The following is an 18805-nucleotide window of genomic DNA, read 5'->3' as shown; positions in this document are numbered from 1 at the left end:
TACCCTGCAAAACTCTCAGTCCTCATAGACGGAGAAAACAAGATATTCAATGACAAAAACAAATTTCAACAATACCTACACACAAATCCAGCATTACAGAAGACACTGGAAGGGAAAATACAACCCAAGAAAATTAGCTTCTGTCAAGAAAACACAGGAAATAATTAACCTTACTACAGCAAAACAAAAAGCAACCAAGCACACAAACTTATGAACACAGCCAACATCAAAATCAAAGGATCTAACAGCCACTGGTCATTAATCTCTCTCAACATCAATGGACTCAACTCTCCAGTAAAAAGACACAGATTAACAGAATGGATACGTAAACAAAACCCAGCAATCTGTTGCATACAAGAAACACACCTAAGACACAAAGATAGACATTACCTGAGGGTAAAAGGTTGGAAGATGACTTTCCAAGCAAATGGACCCAAGAAACAAGCAGGAGTAGCCATTCTAATATCTGATAAAATAGACTTTCAACCAAAAATAATAAAAAGAGATGAGGAAGGACACTTCATACTCATCAAGGGAAAATTCCACCAGGAAGACATCACAATCCTGAACATCTATGCCCCAAATACAAGAGCACCCACATTTGTAAAAGAAACATTGATAAAATTTAAACCACATATAGATCCCCACACATTAATAGTGGGAGACTTCAACACCCCACTCTCGACAAAGGACAGGTCAACAAAACAGAAATTAAACAAAGAAACAATATCTCTGACAGAGGTCATGAATCAAATGGACCTCACAGACATCTACAGAACTTTACACCCAAACACAAAAGAATTTACCTTCTTCTCAGCACCTCATGGAACCTTCTCCAAAATAGACCATATAGTTGGTCACAAAGCAAGCCTCAACAGATACAAGAAGACTGAAATAATCCCTTGTATCCTGTCTGATCACCATGGAATAAAGCTGGACTTCAACAACAACAGAAATAGCAAAAAGCCTACACACTCATGGAAACTGAACAACTTGTTACTAAATGACAGCTGGGTCAGGGAAGAAATAAAGAAAGAAATTAAAGCCTTTCTAGAACTCAATGAAAATGAAGACACAACATACCCTAACTTGTGGGACACAATGAAAGCAGTGCTAAGAGGAAAGTTCATAGCACTAAGTGCCTTCAAGAAGAAATTCGAGACAGCTCATTCAAGCAACTTAATGGCCCACTTAAAAACCCTAGAAAAAGAAGAAGCAGACACACCAAAAAGGAGTAGACGGCTGGAAATAATCAAACTCAGGGCTGAAATCAATCAATTAGAAACAAATAAAACAATTCAAAGAATCAATGAAACCAAGAGCTGGTTCTTTGAGAAAATCAACAAGATAGACAAACCCTTAGCCAAGCTAACTAAAAGGCAGAGAGACACCACCAAAATCAACAAAATCAGAAATGAAAAGGGGGACATAACTACAGACACTGAGGAAATCCAAACAATCATTAGGACTTACTTCAAAAGTCTATATGCCACAAAATTTGAAAATCTAAATGAAATGGACAATTTTCTTGATCGATTTGACTCACCAAAGCTGAATCAGGACCAGGTAAATCAACTAAATAGTCCTATATCCCCCAAAGAAATAGAAGCAGTCATCAAAAGTCTCCCATCCAAAAAAAGCCCAGGACCAGATGGCTTCAGTGCAGAATTCTACCAGACCTTCAAAGAAGAGCTAACTCCAATTCTCTTCAAACTATTCCACAAAATAGAAACAGAAGGAACATTACCAAACTCATTCTATGAAGCCACAATCACCTTGGTACCTAAACCTCACAAAGACTCAACAAAGAAAGAGAATTTCAGGCCAATCTCCCTTATGAACATTGATGCAAAAATACTTAACAAAATACTTGCAAACCGGATCCAAGAACACATCAAAGATATTATCCACTATGACCAAGTAGGCTTCATCCCAGGTATGCAGGGGTGGTTCAATATACGGAAATCCATCAATGTGATCCACCATATTAACAAACTGAAAGAAAAAAACCACATGATAATCTCCCTAGATGCTGAAAAAGCATTTGACAAAATCCAACATCCATTCATGTTTAAAGTACTGGAGAGTTCAGGGATACAAGGCACATATCTAAACATAGTAAAGGCGATATACAGCAAGCCTATAGCCAACATCAAACTGAACGGAGAGAAACTTAAAGCAATCCCACTGAAATCAGGGACAAGACAAGGCTGCCCACTGTCTCCATATCTCTTCAACATAGTGCTGGAAGTCCTTGCTAGAGCAATAAGACAGTCGAAGGAGATCAAGGGGATACAGATGGGAAAGGAAGAAGTCAAATTATCACTATTTGCAGATGATATGATAGTATATATGAGTGACCCCAAAAACTCTACCAGGGAACTCCTACAGCTGATAAACACCTTCAGCAAAGTGGCCGGATATAAAATTAACTCAAAAAAATCAGTAGCACTCCTGTATACAAAAGACAAAAGGGCTGAGAAAGAAATTAGAGAAACAACACCATTCACAATAGCCACAAATAACATAAAGTACCTTGGCGTAACCCTAACCAAGGAAGTCAAAGACTTGTATGAAAAAAATTTCAACTCTCTGAAGAAAGAATTAGAGGAAGATATGAGAAGATGGAAAGATCTCCCATGCTCATGGCTTGGCAGGATTAACATAGTAAAAATGGCCATCTTACCAAAAGCAATCTACAGATTTAATGCAATTCCCATCAAATTGCCAACACAATTCTTTACAGACCTGGAAAGAAAAATTCTCAACTTTGTATGGAATAACAAGAAACCGAGAATTGCTAAAACAATCCTCTACAATAAAAGATCTTCTGGAGGTATCTCCATCCCTGATCTCAAGCTGTACTATAGAGCAACAGTTATAAAAACTGCATGGTACTGGCATAGAAACAGAATGGTGGATCAATGGAATCGAACAGAAGACCCAGAAATAAACCCACACACTTACGGACACCTGATTTTTGACAAAGATGCCAAAACCATACAATGGAAAAATGATAGCATCTTCAACAAATGGTGCTGGTCCAACTGGATGTCTACATGTAGAAAAATGAAAATAGATCCATACTTATCACCCTGCACAAAACTGAAGTCCAAGTGGATCAAAGACCTCAACATAAAACCAGACACATTAAATCGGCTAGAAAAAAAAGTGGGGAATACCCTAGAACTCATTGGTACAGGAGAAAACTTCCTGAACAGAACACCAACAGCACAGGCTCTAAGAGCAACAATCAATAAATGGGACCTCATGAAATTGAAAAGCTTCTGTAAAGCAAAGGACACCGTCATCAAAACAAAGCGACTGCCTACAGATTGGGAAAGAATCATCACCAACCCTCTATCTGACAGAGGACTCATATCCAATATATATAAAGAACTAAACAAGCTGAAAAGCAACAAACCAAGTAATCCACTTAAAAAATGGGGAACAGAGCTAAAGAGAGAATTCTCTGCAGAGGAATATCGAATGGCAGAGAAGCACTTAAAGAAATGCTCAACCTCATTAGCCATTAGGGAAATGCAAATCAAAACAACCCTGAGATTTCACCTTACACCCATCAGAATGGCCAAGATGAAAATCTCAAGGGACAACACATGCTGGAGAGGTTGTGGAGAAAGGGGAACGCTTCTCCACTGCTGGTGGGAATGTAAACTGGTACAACCACTCTGGAAATCAATCTGGCGCTTTCTCAGACAACTAGGAATAGCGCTTCCTCAAGATCCAGCCATACCACTCCTAGGCATATACCCAAAAGAGGCGCAAGTACACAACAAGGACATTTGTTCAACCATGTTTGTAGCAGCTTTATTTGTAATAGCCAGAAGCTGGAAACAGCCCAGATGCCCCTCAACTGAAGAATGGATGCAGAAACTGTGGTACATCTATACAATGGAGTATTACTCAGCAATGAAAAATAAGGAAATCATGAAATTTGCAGGTAAATGGTGGGACCTGGAAAGGATCATCCTGAGTGAGTTGACCCAGAAGCAAAAAGACACTCACGGTATATACTCACTCATATAAACATACAATATAGAATAAACCCACTAAAAGCTGTACATCTAAACAAACTAAGCAAAAGAGAGGACCCTAACTAAAATGTTCAATCCCCATCCTGAAAGGCAAAGAGGATGTACATCAGAAGAAAACGAAAATAGGAAACAACCTCGAAACCCGCTACAGAGGGCCTCTGAAAGCCAGAAGAAAACAGGAAACCACCTTGAAACCTGCCACAGAGGGCCTCTGAAAGCTTCTGCAGTATAGACTGTCAAAGCAGATGCTGAGCCTGCTGGCCAACTGATGGGCAGAGTGAATGGAATTTTATGTAAGAAGTGGGAAATAGTAAGAGCTGGAGGGAACGGGAACTCCACAAGCAGAGCAACAGAACAAGATAATTTGAACACAGGGAACTTCCCAGAGACTCCTACTCCAACCAAGGACTATTTGTGGAGATGACCTGGAACCCCTGCACAGGTGTAGCCCATGGCAGTTCAGTGTCCAAGTGGGTTACATAGTAATGGGAAGAGGGACTGCCTCTGACATAATCTGATTGGCCTGCTCTTTGATCACTTCCCCCTGGGGGGGAGCAGCCTTACCAGGCCACAGTAGAGGACAATGCAGCCACTTTTGATGAGAACTGATAGACTAAGATCAGAAAGAAGGAGAGGAGGACCTCCCCTATCAGTGGACTTGGGGAGTGGCATGCATGCAGAAAGGGGAGGGAGGGTGGGATTGGCAGGGGAGGAGGGAGGGGCTTATGGGGGGATACAAAATGAATAAAGTGTAATTAATAAAAAAAAAAGAGAAAAAAAAAAAAAAAAAAAAAAAAAAAAAAAAAAAAAAAAAAAAAAAGAATAAAAAACAGTCTACAAAAAGTTTGGCTATGAAGCTTAGCATATGTTTTGATATCCTGCTGGGTAGAGCCTTTCAGAGGCCCTCTAGGGTAGGCTCCTGTCCTGTTCCCTGTTTTCTCCCTCTTCTGATCTCCATCTTGTTTGCCTTTCTGTATGAAGATTGGGTTTCTTACCAGGGTTCTCTTTCTTGATTAGCTTCCTTGGGTGTACAGGTTTTAGTATATGATTATACTATATTATATGTCTAATATCCACCTATAAGTGAGTATGTACCATGTGTGTCTTTCTGCTTCTGGGACACCTCACTCAGGATGATCATTTCTAGATCCCATTTGCCTACAAATTTCATGATTTCTTTGTTTTTAATTGCTGAGTAGTATTCCATTGTGTAAATTTACTACAGTTTCTGGATCTATTCCTCAACTGAGGGGCATCTGGGTTGTTTCCAGCTTCTGGCTATTACAAATAATGAAAGAAGGGGGAGACAGAAAGACCTGGAGAAAACAGGAGCTCTACAAGGAGAACAACAGAACCAAAAATCTGGTCACAGGGTCTTTTCTGAGACTGATATTCCAAGTAAGGACCATGCATGGAGATAACTTAAAACCCGTGCACATATGTAGCCCATGGCAGCTCAGTGTCCAAGAGGTTCCCCAATACTCGGAACAGGGACCATCTCTGACATGAACTCAGTGGCTGGCTCTTTGATCACCTCCACCTGAGAGGGAGCAGCCTTCCCAGGCCACAGAGGAAGACAATGCAGCCAGTCCCGATGACACCTGATAGACTAGGGTCAGATGGAAGGGAAGGAGGACCTCCCCTATCAGTGGACTGGGGGAGGGGCATGGGAGAAGAAAAGGGAGGGAGGGTGGGATGGGGATGGGATGAGAGAGGGGGCTGCAGCTGGAATTCAAGGTGAATAAACTGTAATTAATAATAATAAAAATTTAAAAAACAAACAAACAAAAAAAAAAAAAAAAAAAAAAAAAAAGTAGCATCCCAGAAGAAGTTTCCCAGGCTTCTCACTTTCTCCTTCAAGAGACAACAATGCTAATTGGATTGCTGCATGCTGCTATCTAACATACCAAACTAAACCTTGTCACAGAAGGACAAAACCTTCCCAGCTCTCACACTAGCTCACTCTTATCTGAACTCTTGCCACATAGTGGCATGGTGGAATTTCCTGGATCAATAGACAAGTAGAGTTATACCATTCCTTATTCACCTTTTCTAAGATTTTCTTTGGTGTTTAATTTTTCAAGGCCTATGTAATTGTATTTACCTTACCTATCCATGATCAAAATTACAAAAATTTTGGAGACTGTTGGTGAGAGATTAATATACTATTATAAGACAGCCCCAATTAAATGTTTTTCTTTATACGAATTGGTGTAGTTATGGTGTCTCTTCATAACCATAGAAACCCTAAGTAGGACAGTTTCTACATTTATTAGGATATTACTTACTTCTCAAAATAGAAATAGTAACAATATTCACAACTGCCCGCAGTATTTTTCAGTTGGTAGTATACTAGGGAAAGGGTGACCCGACATTTATCATATTAGACCAGAAAAATCACAGTAGCACTTAGCCTTTGCTTAAACAAAAGTTTTCCTGAAAAAAAGTAAAACATCTAAGAATAAACATAGCCACGGATGTGAAAGATCTCTATGATCGATTTTGAAATATCTGAAGAGAATAAACTAGATACTAGAAAATGAAAAGACTTTCAATGTTCATAAATGGGTAGACTTAATATTGTGAAAATGACCATCTTAACAAAATCAGATTACATAGCCATTACAAGCTCAATCAAAATCCCCATGCCATCTCCACAGAAACAGAAAATAAAAATCCTCAAGTTCATAGGCACCACAAAAGACACCAGATAGCCAAAACAACCTTTAGCAAAAAGAAGAATACTGGATAGATTAGCATGCCAAACTTCAAGTTATATTACAGAGCTACAGTAATAAAATAGGCATGGCACTGGAACAAAAACAAATGTACATCAGTGGGAGAAATAGAAGACCCAAGTATGATTACAGCCATCTGATATTTGGCAAAGATGTCAAACATACACTTTGAAGAAAATAAAGCATGTTCAACAAATGGTGCTGGGAATTTTGTATTAACACAAGACCCATTTCTATTTTCCTGTACAAAAAGCAACTCCAAATAGATCAAACGCCTCAATGTGTAACCAGCAATGCTGAAAAAGCTAGAAAAAAATCATAAGCAGTGCTGTACAGATATAGATGTAAAAAAGGATTTTCTTAGTGAAACTACATTTGCTCAGAAATTAAGGCCAACCTTGATACATGAAAAAAAAAATCATAAAACTAAAAATTTCTGCCCAGCAAAGTAAATTATCAACTGAGTGAAAAAAAAAAAAAAGGCCTGTAGAGGATCTTTGACAGCTATACATCCGATAGAGAATTCATACCTAGAAAATTAAAAAAGCTAAGAGTCAAGAAATAAAAAGCCCAATTAAAAATGGTCTATGGTTCAGAACAGGGAGTTCTCAAAATAAGAAACAACAATGGATACAAAATATTTTTTCTATTTTTATTATATTTTTATTGTTTAATACAAATTTAAATACATTTTGGTCATATTCTACCCCTTCCCCCAGTCATTCCAAATTCTCTCTCTCCCTACCCACTCAACTTTAAGCTCTTTCTCATAAAATAAATAAAAACCCAATAAAATTATAAAATCCCCAACCAAGAAAACAACAGAAGCACACACACACACACACACACACAAAAAAAAAAAAAAAAAAAAAACCTGTGGAGTCGACTATAATTTGGTCATCTTCTGCTGAACATAGGCTTGCCACGGAGCAGCTGATATACCCAGTTTTACTTCATTGACAATAACTCATTTTCAAACTCCCAGCAGGCATAAATGACAGTTTTTAACTTTTACCCTAGTGGCTAAGTTTTTGTTCATTCTTTCTTTTTAACTATAACAAAATAAAATATAATATTATACAACAAAAACTATCACATCACAGTCAGAGGCGTTAAACAGATAGAAGGAAAGAACCTAAGAGAACATGAGAATCAGGTGCCCACTTATTCACATACTAAGGCATCCTGTAAAAACACTAAACTGGAAGCCTTAATATAAGCACAGAGGACCAGTTGCAGACCTGGGCAGTCCCTATGCATTTTGCTTCCCACCTCTGTGAGTTAATGAGAATTTTGCTTATGTTGATTTAGAGGAATTTGTTTGATGTCCTCCATCTCTTCTGGCTCTTACACTCTTTCCATCGTCTCTTTCAACAGGATTCCCTGAGTGGGAAGGAAGGGATTTGATGGAGACCTCCCATTTAGGGCTGGCTGTTCCAAGGTCTCTCACTTTCTGTGTAACTTCTGGTTGTGAACCTCTATATTTGTTGTCATCTACTGCAGGAGGAAGCTTCTCTGAGGATGGCTGAACATTTGGAGTCACTTTATCACTACATTTTCTCTCTTTCTTTCTTTTTTTTTCTTTCTGTCTTTCTGTCTGTCTGTCTTTCTGTCTGTCTGTCTTTCTTTCTTTCACTCTAGGTCCTGGACTATTTAGTTTCAAATTTTTGGTAACCCAGGCAGTGTCAGTTATCTGTGAAGTGGCCTAAAGTAAAACTAGTTACCTTTGGTTACTCCCACAATCTTTGTGCCACCATTTCGTTAGCACGTTTTGTAGCCAGAACACAACTGTAGCTGTCTTGGTGTTTGTTTCTCTTTTGATAGTGTACAGAGTATGTCCCTGTACCAAAAACACTGGAATATAGGGATGAAGGCTCCCTGTAGGCACCAGCTTGACATCTCCATGTTCAAAGACTTGTTGACTTCAACAATGGACCCTTGGTGTCATTTTGTGGAGAACACCCTATTGTCTTAACAACAGACTGTATTGCTTAGGGAGCCCTGAAGGCCCCCTTTGACCAACAATTCAATTAGATGTAACCTAGTCCTTGTACTGGAAGCTTTGTTGAGTGACAAAAGATGACCAGTGGGAACTTTGTCTCCTCAATTATTCGGTGAATTCACTTATATTACCTTCTTATATGTATGTTGGAGTATGGTCTGGTGCTTTGTATTTGTGCATTGCTGTTTTGTGTGCATGTATGTCTGTGCAAGGGTGTGAGATCCTCTGTAACTGGAGTTACAGATAATTGTGAGCTGCCATGTGGGTGCTGGGATTTGAACCAGGGTCCTCTGGAAGAACAACCAGTGCTCTCAACCACTGAGCCATCTCTCCAGCCTGGTGCTTTGTATTTGTTATGTGCTTTTGTTCCCTGAGATTATTATTGTTTATGAGCAAGCTGCCATGTACCCAAGTTTTTCTGTTTAACCTTGCCTAAAAATTATTCCTGATTGGCTAATTACATGACCTAATTGGCTAATTACATGGCTAATTACAAAACTGGGGCAGGGCAGAATGGGATACGTGTGGCCAAAGTTCAAGAGCTCTGGGACAGGAAAATCACAGGAAGGAAACATATGGGAAGAGGAGGAAGGAGGGAGGCTGCCAGGATGAGTCAGCATAGAAGGAACTATGTGGGCCACAAGGAAGGACTCCAAGAATGGCATGGATGGAGAAAGTGAGCCAGATGAAGAATAAACAAGTATTCATGAAATTATAGATGGGAGATAGGCCAGACAGGAATGGTTAAGGTGGATGGCATTTGGTGTGGGCTAGGAGATGGATGGGGAGGTTATTGACACAGTGGAATTATTTGCCCACTCCAAGGTGTTATAAGGCAATTACAAAATCTACAAGTGTTTGTGTTTTTGTTGATTGCAATAGCAGGTTAAATAATACTGATGTATTAATTATAGGGCAAATAATAGCTTATTTGCTGTATACCTCATACTTTCAATAACATCTATATTAGGTTTCCATATTCTTTCAAATGACCCTTATTATAGCTATCTCTCCTCATGCTCTCCTACAGTCTCTTCTCTCCTCTCTCTCCACACTCTATCTTTCCATTCCATCCCCCATCTCCATCCATATCTATCTATTTTCCTTTCCTAACAAGGTCTATCTATTCAATCTAGTCACTTATTCTAAGAAATATTTTTATAAAGGTGATTATCATCCTTAGTAATCAATGCAAATTAAAACTTAGCCTAGCCAGAACAGTTAAGATCAAGAAAACAACTGACAAAAACTGTTGGTGAGGATGCGATAAGAGGGTTAGGGTCTTTGTAGGAGAGAGGTATAATAGTACAGAAGGAGAGACAGAAAGTAAGATAACTACAGATGGCCACATACAAATAGGCAATATTAAATGGACTCGGTAACAAACACATATATATGAGTCACACTCATATATATAGGCTCAGCAGGTTGTATTTATACATCCATATATGTGTACATACAAAAAAAGAAGAGTTTACAACGTTGAGAGGGAGTTGAAGTAGGTAGAGGATGTTGGAAGAAGGGAGAGTCTGGGGTGGAAATAATGTAAATATAGAACTCACGGGTGGATGGAAGGGTCAAAATATAGAAATATCTGAAGAGTGAGTGTTGTCAGTTAGCTGGAGTGTGCTTATCCAGCATGTACAAGGCCCTGAGATTGACACCTAGCATCACAGAAAAGAAGACAGAAAGGAGGCAAAGACTGGGTGACCTACATCAGGCATGCATCGGTGCTGGGTTTAAAATAGGCATGAACAGATTCACATGTTATTTTTACTTTAGTTAAAGAGTAGTCTACTCCCAGGGACTGCATCTATAAAACGCTCTGGCACCAAAAGTTCAGGGCACATTGTGGAAGAGGGAGGTGGAAAAAAAAATGGTGAGAGCCAGAGGATCAGGACTTTCTCTGTGATGTTGTGTCTCTTAGTCACATCAGAAGCTGTATCTGTGGTCTCACCAAAATGAGACCACAGCACAAATGTGTGCTGAGCAAGGACAACACACACACACAAAACAAAAACAAACAAACATATCTAACTAGATAAAGAAAAGCCCACAGGCCTCAGCCCTACACAAAGAACCTCAAGCAACTATGCAAAACTGGGATCAAGAGAGGTGGTCCTACCCAGGAAAGAGCACCCCAATTGTCTGTTCAGTGACAAATGGTCAACCATGAAAATGCACACACACACACACACACACACACACACACACACACACACACACATTATAGGGACTCAACATGTTTTACTTAGAAATATGCGTATATATGCAATAATAATCGATGAAAAAAGAGTGCATGGATTTGAAATAAAGTGGGGGAAAAGGGGTAAAGAGAAACATTGTAATTAAATTATAACATCGGAAATAGCTAAAAGTAAAAACGAATTATGCAGAAAAATAGACTAGGGAATTACTAGAGGTAATGGTTCTGCTGGCTGGTCAAGAGAATTGTAGTAATCTAAGAAAGCTAAAAATGGCCAAATTAGGCACTTGTCTATATAAGCTGTGAGAGGATGAATGTGAATGACATTTTTAAGTTAGTGCTAAAGGACTTGATGTTGACAAAATGAGGACAGTGATAAAATGAGGAACTCTAAAATAAGACTCTGCTTCCTTTAAAAAAATCTGGAGAGGGGGGTGAGATTGATATTGCAGCCTTTATTCTCTTGTGGGATACAAGAGAAAGGACAGAATAAAATAATTAGTTAGGACCTCTCCCCTCACCTTTTCTCTCCTCCTGCCTTTCTCCCATACCTCTCTCTTCCAAAGTTTTGAGTCTTCAGTCTAAGGTTTACAATCCCTTGAAGTCACACTCTTCTATGAGGCCCAGAAATCATTTTGACAAGGAGAAGTCACTTTAACTTGTGTTCTTAGGGTGAATCTGCGGGTAAAAATAACAACAGCCTATCACCTTGCCAAGTTATTTCAAATATCCTTAAGTGCATAATCAAAGGAGACAGAATACTGTTGCATTTAAGGGCATTCGCCCAAAGTATTTTTTGACCTTATTTAAAGATGGAAGATAGAGCGAGGCAAAACATTTCATACAAAATAAAGCAAAAGTAACAACAAAAAAAAAAATCTCCTCCAAGGAAATCATATGCTGGTGTATAAATGTAAAAATGATTATTCTGGATTTTACTTTGGGTATTCAGAATTCAAAAAGGAGCTTCTATTTACTATAGCAGAGTTCATGGAGCAGAAGAAATCTAATGTAAACAGTGTTGACTAGGAAAAAAAATCCAATTTGCTTTCTTTTCTTTTAGAAATGTATTTTTAAAATACATAGAAAAATCAGAGCCAAGAATACTTTTGGTTGATATGTAAAATGCTTCTTCCTGTGGAAGACAATACAAAGGTAACTCATAAAACCAAAGATAGAAATATCATATAATCAAGCAGTTCTACAGAATTTTGAAGAGGTCTTGGTACACACATATTCATTGCACTATTATTCACCATACCTAATATCTGAAGCAACCTACATGTCCATCAACATTGTAATAGATTTAGAAATGTGATGTATATAGCCAGTGAGACAGCACTCAGCGTTTCAAAAAGAAAAAAGATATATTGCCATAAGCGATGATTGGGTGAATCTTAAAGGCACTATGCTAATCAAAACAAGCCAGTCACACAAAGACAGATGCTGCCTCATTCCACTTGTATAAGGTTCATAAAGTCCTCAGCTTCTCATTGAGTACAACATGGTGGCTACTAGGGGATAAAGAATGGGTGAACGGAGAAATGCTACTCAATAGGTATGGTATCTTAGATCTACAGGATAATTAAATTCTAAAGATTTCTTGTTCACCCTCCTCAAATGTCCATCCCCTTTGCCTTTCTGAATGAGGATTGATCTTTTTACCCCGAGTCCTCCTTGCTTAACTTCCTTAGGTGTACAGATTTTAGTACATTTATACTATATTATACATCTAATATCTACTTATAAGTGAGTATATATCATGTGTGTCTTTCTGCTTCTGGGATACCTCACTCAGGATGATCATTTCTAGTTCCCACCATTTGCATGCAAATTTCATGATTTCCTTATTTTTAATTGTTGAGTAGTATTCCATTGTATAAATGTACCACAATTTCTGTATCCATTCCTCAGTTGAGGGACATCTGGGTTGTTTCCAGATTCTGGCTATAACAAATAAAGATACTACAAACATGGCTGAGCAAATGTCCTTTGTATACACAGAGGTCTGTTGAAAGACTTTACCCAGCAAGGTATCGAAGGAGATGCTGAAACTCATAGCTAAACTTTAGGCAGAGTGCAGGGAATCACATGAAAGAAGGGGGTGTTAGTAAGACCTGGAGAGGACAGGAGATCAACAGAATCAAAAAAATCTGGGCACAGGGGTCTTTCAACCAAGGACCACTTATGGAGATAACCTAGAACCCCTAGAACCCCTACACAGATGTAGCCCATGGCAGTTCAGTCTCCAAGTGGGTTCCCTAGTAATGGGAACAAGAACTGCCTCTGACATGAACTCAGTGGCCGGCTCTTTGAACATCTCCCCCTGATGGGAGAGCAGCCTTACCAAGCCACAAAGGAAAACAATGCAGCCAGTCCTGATGAGACTTGATAAGCTAGAGTCAGCGGGAAGAGGAGGAGGACTTCGCCTATCAGTGGATTTGGGGAATGGACATGAGAGGAGAAGAGAAAGGGAGGGTGGGATTGGAAGGAATAAGGGCTACAGCAAGGATACAAAGTGAATAAACTGTAATCTATAAGTATAAATAAATGAAAAAGTGAAAAAAGATATCTTGTTCAAAATTGTAAATATAGTTAATAGTTTTGTTATTTACACATCAGAATTTGTTGACAGTAAATTTTATACTATATGTTAAATATATATTTATATATATATACATATATATGCTAAACTTTATCTCAGAAAATAACAGAGAAGATAGAGCAAAATCTACTCTGAAGCAACACTCCGTACTGCATTCAAATGATACTACTGGGTTTTCTGCTCGCTCTCTCTCCCTCACCTTCACAACTAAGCACTGACTCATTTCCACTCATGAGAGCTTATTTCTCCACAAGGAAAGGTTACCCTATAAGCTAACCTCCCTTCCTAGAACTCACGTAGCATGAAAGAACTTTCTGCTACCAGTAACCACATACAAAATTCCAGAAGATTGTAACTGGTCCAGCTTTTGTGATAAGTAGAACGGTTGTATAGCATCAGTAGCCAGGGGTGCAAAGCTATGATGGCCTGACCTAACTGTGTAGTATCTATCAGTTTTCCAAGAGAAATAAGAGCATGGCACTTGTCATCCAACAAACGGGAAGCAGAGACCCAGTGGACTAGAACAAACCACACAGGTCCATTCCATTTCAGTTGAACACATGAGAAGAACTTCTCCAGTTTGTGCTGTAAAGGTCTGGACTGATGGGTGGTGTCCTGTCCATCCCCTGCTGGGTCATGTCCATGCTATTCTACCTGCAAAAGAGACGACTAGGAAATACTGTTCCTTTGAATTGTTTAAATTAATACATGCTACAATTTTTTTTTAAGAAAATGGTCCAGCAGATGCATTATGATATGGAACTTCACTCTGGAGACTGTAAATGTTTAATCAGTTGTATGTTCTGCTAGAGGGTGACTTCAGTCAGTAACTTTTTTTTTTTTTTTTTTGCATGTTTTCAAAGCACAAGTGATCTCTGCACTGTCTCGAGTCACACAGAGTTCAGGCATCATCTGCCAGCATTTGCTTAAGGATATGATTCTAATACAGTTTTCCTCTAATACAGTGGAGAAACTACAATTATGTCATGGAATAAAAATGAAAATGTAGTTGTCTTATTTTTTCTGCCTGATAGACTTAATCTGTTGATATCAAAATAAAGAAGCTAGAAAAAAAAGGAAAATGTGTGTGTGTGTGTGTGTGTGTGTGTGTGTGTGTTTGCTTTTGCATTATGGTATGATCCAATTACCCTGGCAGTTCTAACAGGTATCTATGTGTCAAGAATATACAAAATTAATTGTGTACTATTTACTTCACTTCTGTAAAGGAGAACATGCATTTATGTTTTCCTTCTCATCCATTTTCTTTCCTCTGCTCAAGCAAAGAGCTATTTTGTTAATTTATTTCTGTAATTGAAGATTTAGCTGATTTCACAGGAAATAATATATAAAATTTACTGAAAAAAAACACTTTAACTCACTTCAATTAAATCTCAAATTGGGAAAATTCTGGTTGTTCTTCTATAGTGAACTTCCCTACTATGGAAGGAGAATTAACATTGATATAAACAAAATTTAGGAGGAATAATCAAAATTAGAAGATATAGGCTCAGATTTTTTAAACCTTCATTTGGAGTTCCTTAAAACCTCTACCACCCCTCTAACCCTTCAACCCTAGGTAAAAGAAAAAGGTTAGTAGGGAGAAAGAATGTAGACCTCTTTATTATTTAATTTTATTTATATATTTATTTATTACATTTTATTCACTTTGTATATCTGCTGTAGCCCCCTCCCTCATCTCCTCCCAGTCCCACCCATCTCCCTCTTCTCCTCCTATGCCCTTTCCCTAGTCCACTGATAGGGGATGACCTCCTCCCCTTCCATCTGACCCTAGCTAATCAGGTCTCATTAAGGCTGGCTGCATTATCTTCCTCTGTGGCCTGGCTGCACCCTACATGGGGAAATGATCAAAGAGCCAACCACTGAGTTCATGTCAGAGACAACCCCTGTACCCCTTACTAGGGAAGCCACTTGGAAACTGAGCAGCCAATGGGTTTCCTATGAACAGGGGGTCTAGGTCCTCTCCATGCATGGTCCTTAGTTGGAGTATCAGTCTCTGCAGGCCCCCTGGGCCCAGATATTTTGACTCTGTTGTTCTCCTTGTGGAATTCTTGTCCCCTCCAGGTCCTTCTATCTTCTTCTTCCATAAGGTTTCTGGCACTCTACCCAAAGTTTGGCTATGAGTCTCAGTTTCTCCTTCAATACCCTGGTGGGTAGGGTCTTTCAGACTTCTTTGGAAGTAGTTCTTTGGGGCCATTCCCCTTTTTCTTGTCAGGATATCCAGCAGTCCAGAAAACCAGAAAACTATCAGTCTAACAGTCCAACAATCCAGCAATCCAGCAATAACAAAAGCAGCAACAAGGTCCAGCAGCAGCTACAAATGCAGAGCAAGCTCTTTTAAACGTTCTTCAAAGCATGTCTCTCTATACGTGTCTTGAAGTGAAGCATCCCCCCTCTCTGCTTCTATTTATAACTTTTCAGAGTCTGCTCCAGAACGCTGTTCAGCTGGCAAAAATTATGCTCCCTGCACAAGTCAGTTTCCAACTGACGAGGATCATGTGCCCTCTAACTAGAATGTTATCAGCTGTTGATTCCCAAATTCCACACTTGGCATTACTACAAAAACATATTTACACAACATAACCAAACTAAAAACTACCTGAAACTACCATATGAAAACAGTACAGTTTAGAAGGTTTCTAAAATGCATACATATACATATATTAGAAGAGTTTAAATGGAATAACCCTATCATAAATGGACAATATCCCTACTAGATACCACATACTAGCAAATAAAACCCTCAGCACCAGGAATGAGTTATTTCCTTTTGAGTTGATAGAAATATGGTGTCCCATAGACCACCGAATATTATAAGCTATTGTCAATGCCACTCTCTAGAACATGATAATAAGACCACATTGCTGAAAATATGACATGCTTGAGTCACAGGATACGGAAGCCTGCATTCACCTGGGAGCCTTCATCCCTACTAGCTGATTTCCACAGTGATATAAAGTGCTGTGCACAGTACCATAGGAGAAAAGTAATCAATAATCTGATCCAGCTCTTAATATGCAAGCTACAATCATTCCTGGCCTGAACAGGTACTATCTCTGATACAATGGTGGTGTCAATGTTCTGGAAATAACAAAACCATGTTAGGATCAAAAGTTCACTCCGTGAGATGGAAAGTCATACTTGGAACCATTAATGGGTCCAAGGGCCTGTGACTAGATAGGACATAGGCCCTAAAGAGAACCTACTAGTAATTATCATGCTAAAAGCACACAGTATCAAAACAACTCCTTATTGCTATACCCATAGATGAATGCATCTGTCAACACCCATCAGAGAAGATTTTTTTCAGTAGGTAGACGGCAGTTAAATCAGAGATTGGTTGAGGAACCAGTCAGTGTGCAGAAAGGAAGAGATTGTGGAATGTTCAGAGCGAAATATGACTTAATTACCAGACGTCTGGCCCAAGGCTCAGGGATCTCCTTAGAAGAGAAAACAAAAAGCTTATTTCCCTAAGAAAATAGTGTTAACTGATCATTAAAGCCAAAATGCTCACATTCTGTGATTTATTTTTTGGTTTTATTTTTAGCTAGATCACCCCTTATTGAATTACGTTAGCTTCTCTTAAAGCTATTACTTGACAAATCGCTCCCATGTTTGTCCAATTTGCAAGGCTACTGCACATTGCCTTGACAACTCAAGGGAAGACTGTTTTATCTCTATGGAAACAAGTCACATGTTCACAGTTTATTTATAGACTAGTTAATATAAAGGGCGCTGTGTATGCTTGATATGATTTGAGCAAAGTGTTGTAGGTATTGCTTGGTTTTAATTACTAGGATTAATAGTGACATTGACATACAGCTGGAAGGGATAAAGATGCAACTGTCACTTTATTTTATGTGTTACTTTTTTAATAGCATTTTTTTTATTATTATTATTCAAGGTTAACTTCTATGTCCTTGACAGGAAACCTAAGAGATGACGCTGACAGGAAAAGACCGCTTATGAACACATCACTTACAGACACGTGTGTCCTCAAAACCACCGGCAGATTGCTAGAGCAATCTTCCACTCACATTTCTTGAACTGAAAGAGGAAAAAAAATCAATTCACTCCCTTATAGATGTAATTTTAACTTACGGAACATAAGATTTGAGCTAGATGCTAGGTAGATAAAAGATATGTAGGAAACATTTTACTTGACAATATTGCCTGTAAAATGTGTAAAAACTATTTACCTGGATTACTATAAGTATTAAGACTAATAAAAAGAAAAGAAAGACATGTTTAGACCAGTGTCTCATTACATACAAACAAAAGCAGGAGTTACAACTGTCATTGCGTAGAGCTTTTAAAATACTTAAATGATTTGCTCCTTCCTATTTAGTTGGCATATTTGCAATACTGACACACTTTATAGACAATGTAAGAAATTCATAGGTAAGACAGAGACAGAAAGAGAATGTGTTCAACTTTTTATTTTTTTGTCATGTGCATGAAATTTTTTCCTACATGTATGGTTACACACCACATATGTGCCTGGTACCCAATGAGGATCAGAAGAGGGCATCATATTCCCTGGAACTAGAGTTACAAATGGTTGCGAGTTGCCATGTGGATGCTGGGAAACTGGTACCAGGTCCTCTGAAAGGGCGACAAGTGTTCTTAACTCTATTTTCCACACAGAGAACAAAATGGCAACTGATGCACAGGATTCTCAAAGGTGATGTTCTGCCTCCAGCCCCTGCCTCACTTCTCACTTAACACTTTTGTAGTTGAGGATAGAGAGACAGCTCAGCAGCTAAGAGCTCACAGAGCGCTTGCAGACGACCTGAACTCAAGTCCCAGTACGTGTGTCAGGAGGCCCACGCAACCTACTGTGAATCCAGCAACAGGAGGATCTGATACCTCTGCCCACCATGAACTCCCGCACACGCCCATGCACATACGCACAACTAAAACTTAAAAATAAAAATTTCCAAGTGCAGTCAAATTGATTCCCACAAATAAAAGAAGAAATAATACCTTTCAGCAATTATGAACCCCCTTTTGTCCCATGAATCTCCATGAGTCTCCTCTCAGCCTTTGGAGACAGGATCTTGCTATACAGTTCAAGCTGGGTATTGTACTCACAATATTTCTACCTTCAGTTCCCAGGTGCTAGGATTGTAGACGCGGGCTACCATGTCTGACTTAGTCAGTGGTCTGTAGCTGAGAAGA

The sequence above is a fragment of the Psammomys obesus genome, unplaced genomic scaffold (genome assembly GCF_907164565.1).
Source record: "Psammomys obesus unplaced genomic scaffold, mPsaObe1.curated_primary_1811, whole genome shotgun sequence".
Taxonomy (NCBI): domain Eukaryota; kingdom Metazoa; phylum Chordata; class Mammalia; order Rodentia; family Muridae; genus Psammomys; species Psammomys obesus.
The sequence above is the reverse complement of the archived record's forward strand: the minus strand, read 5'-3'. Positions refer to the sequence as shown.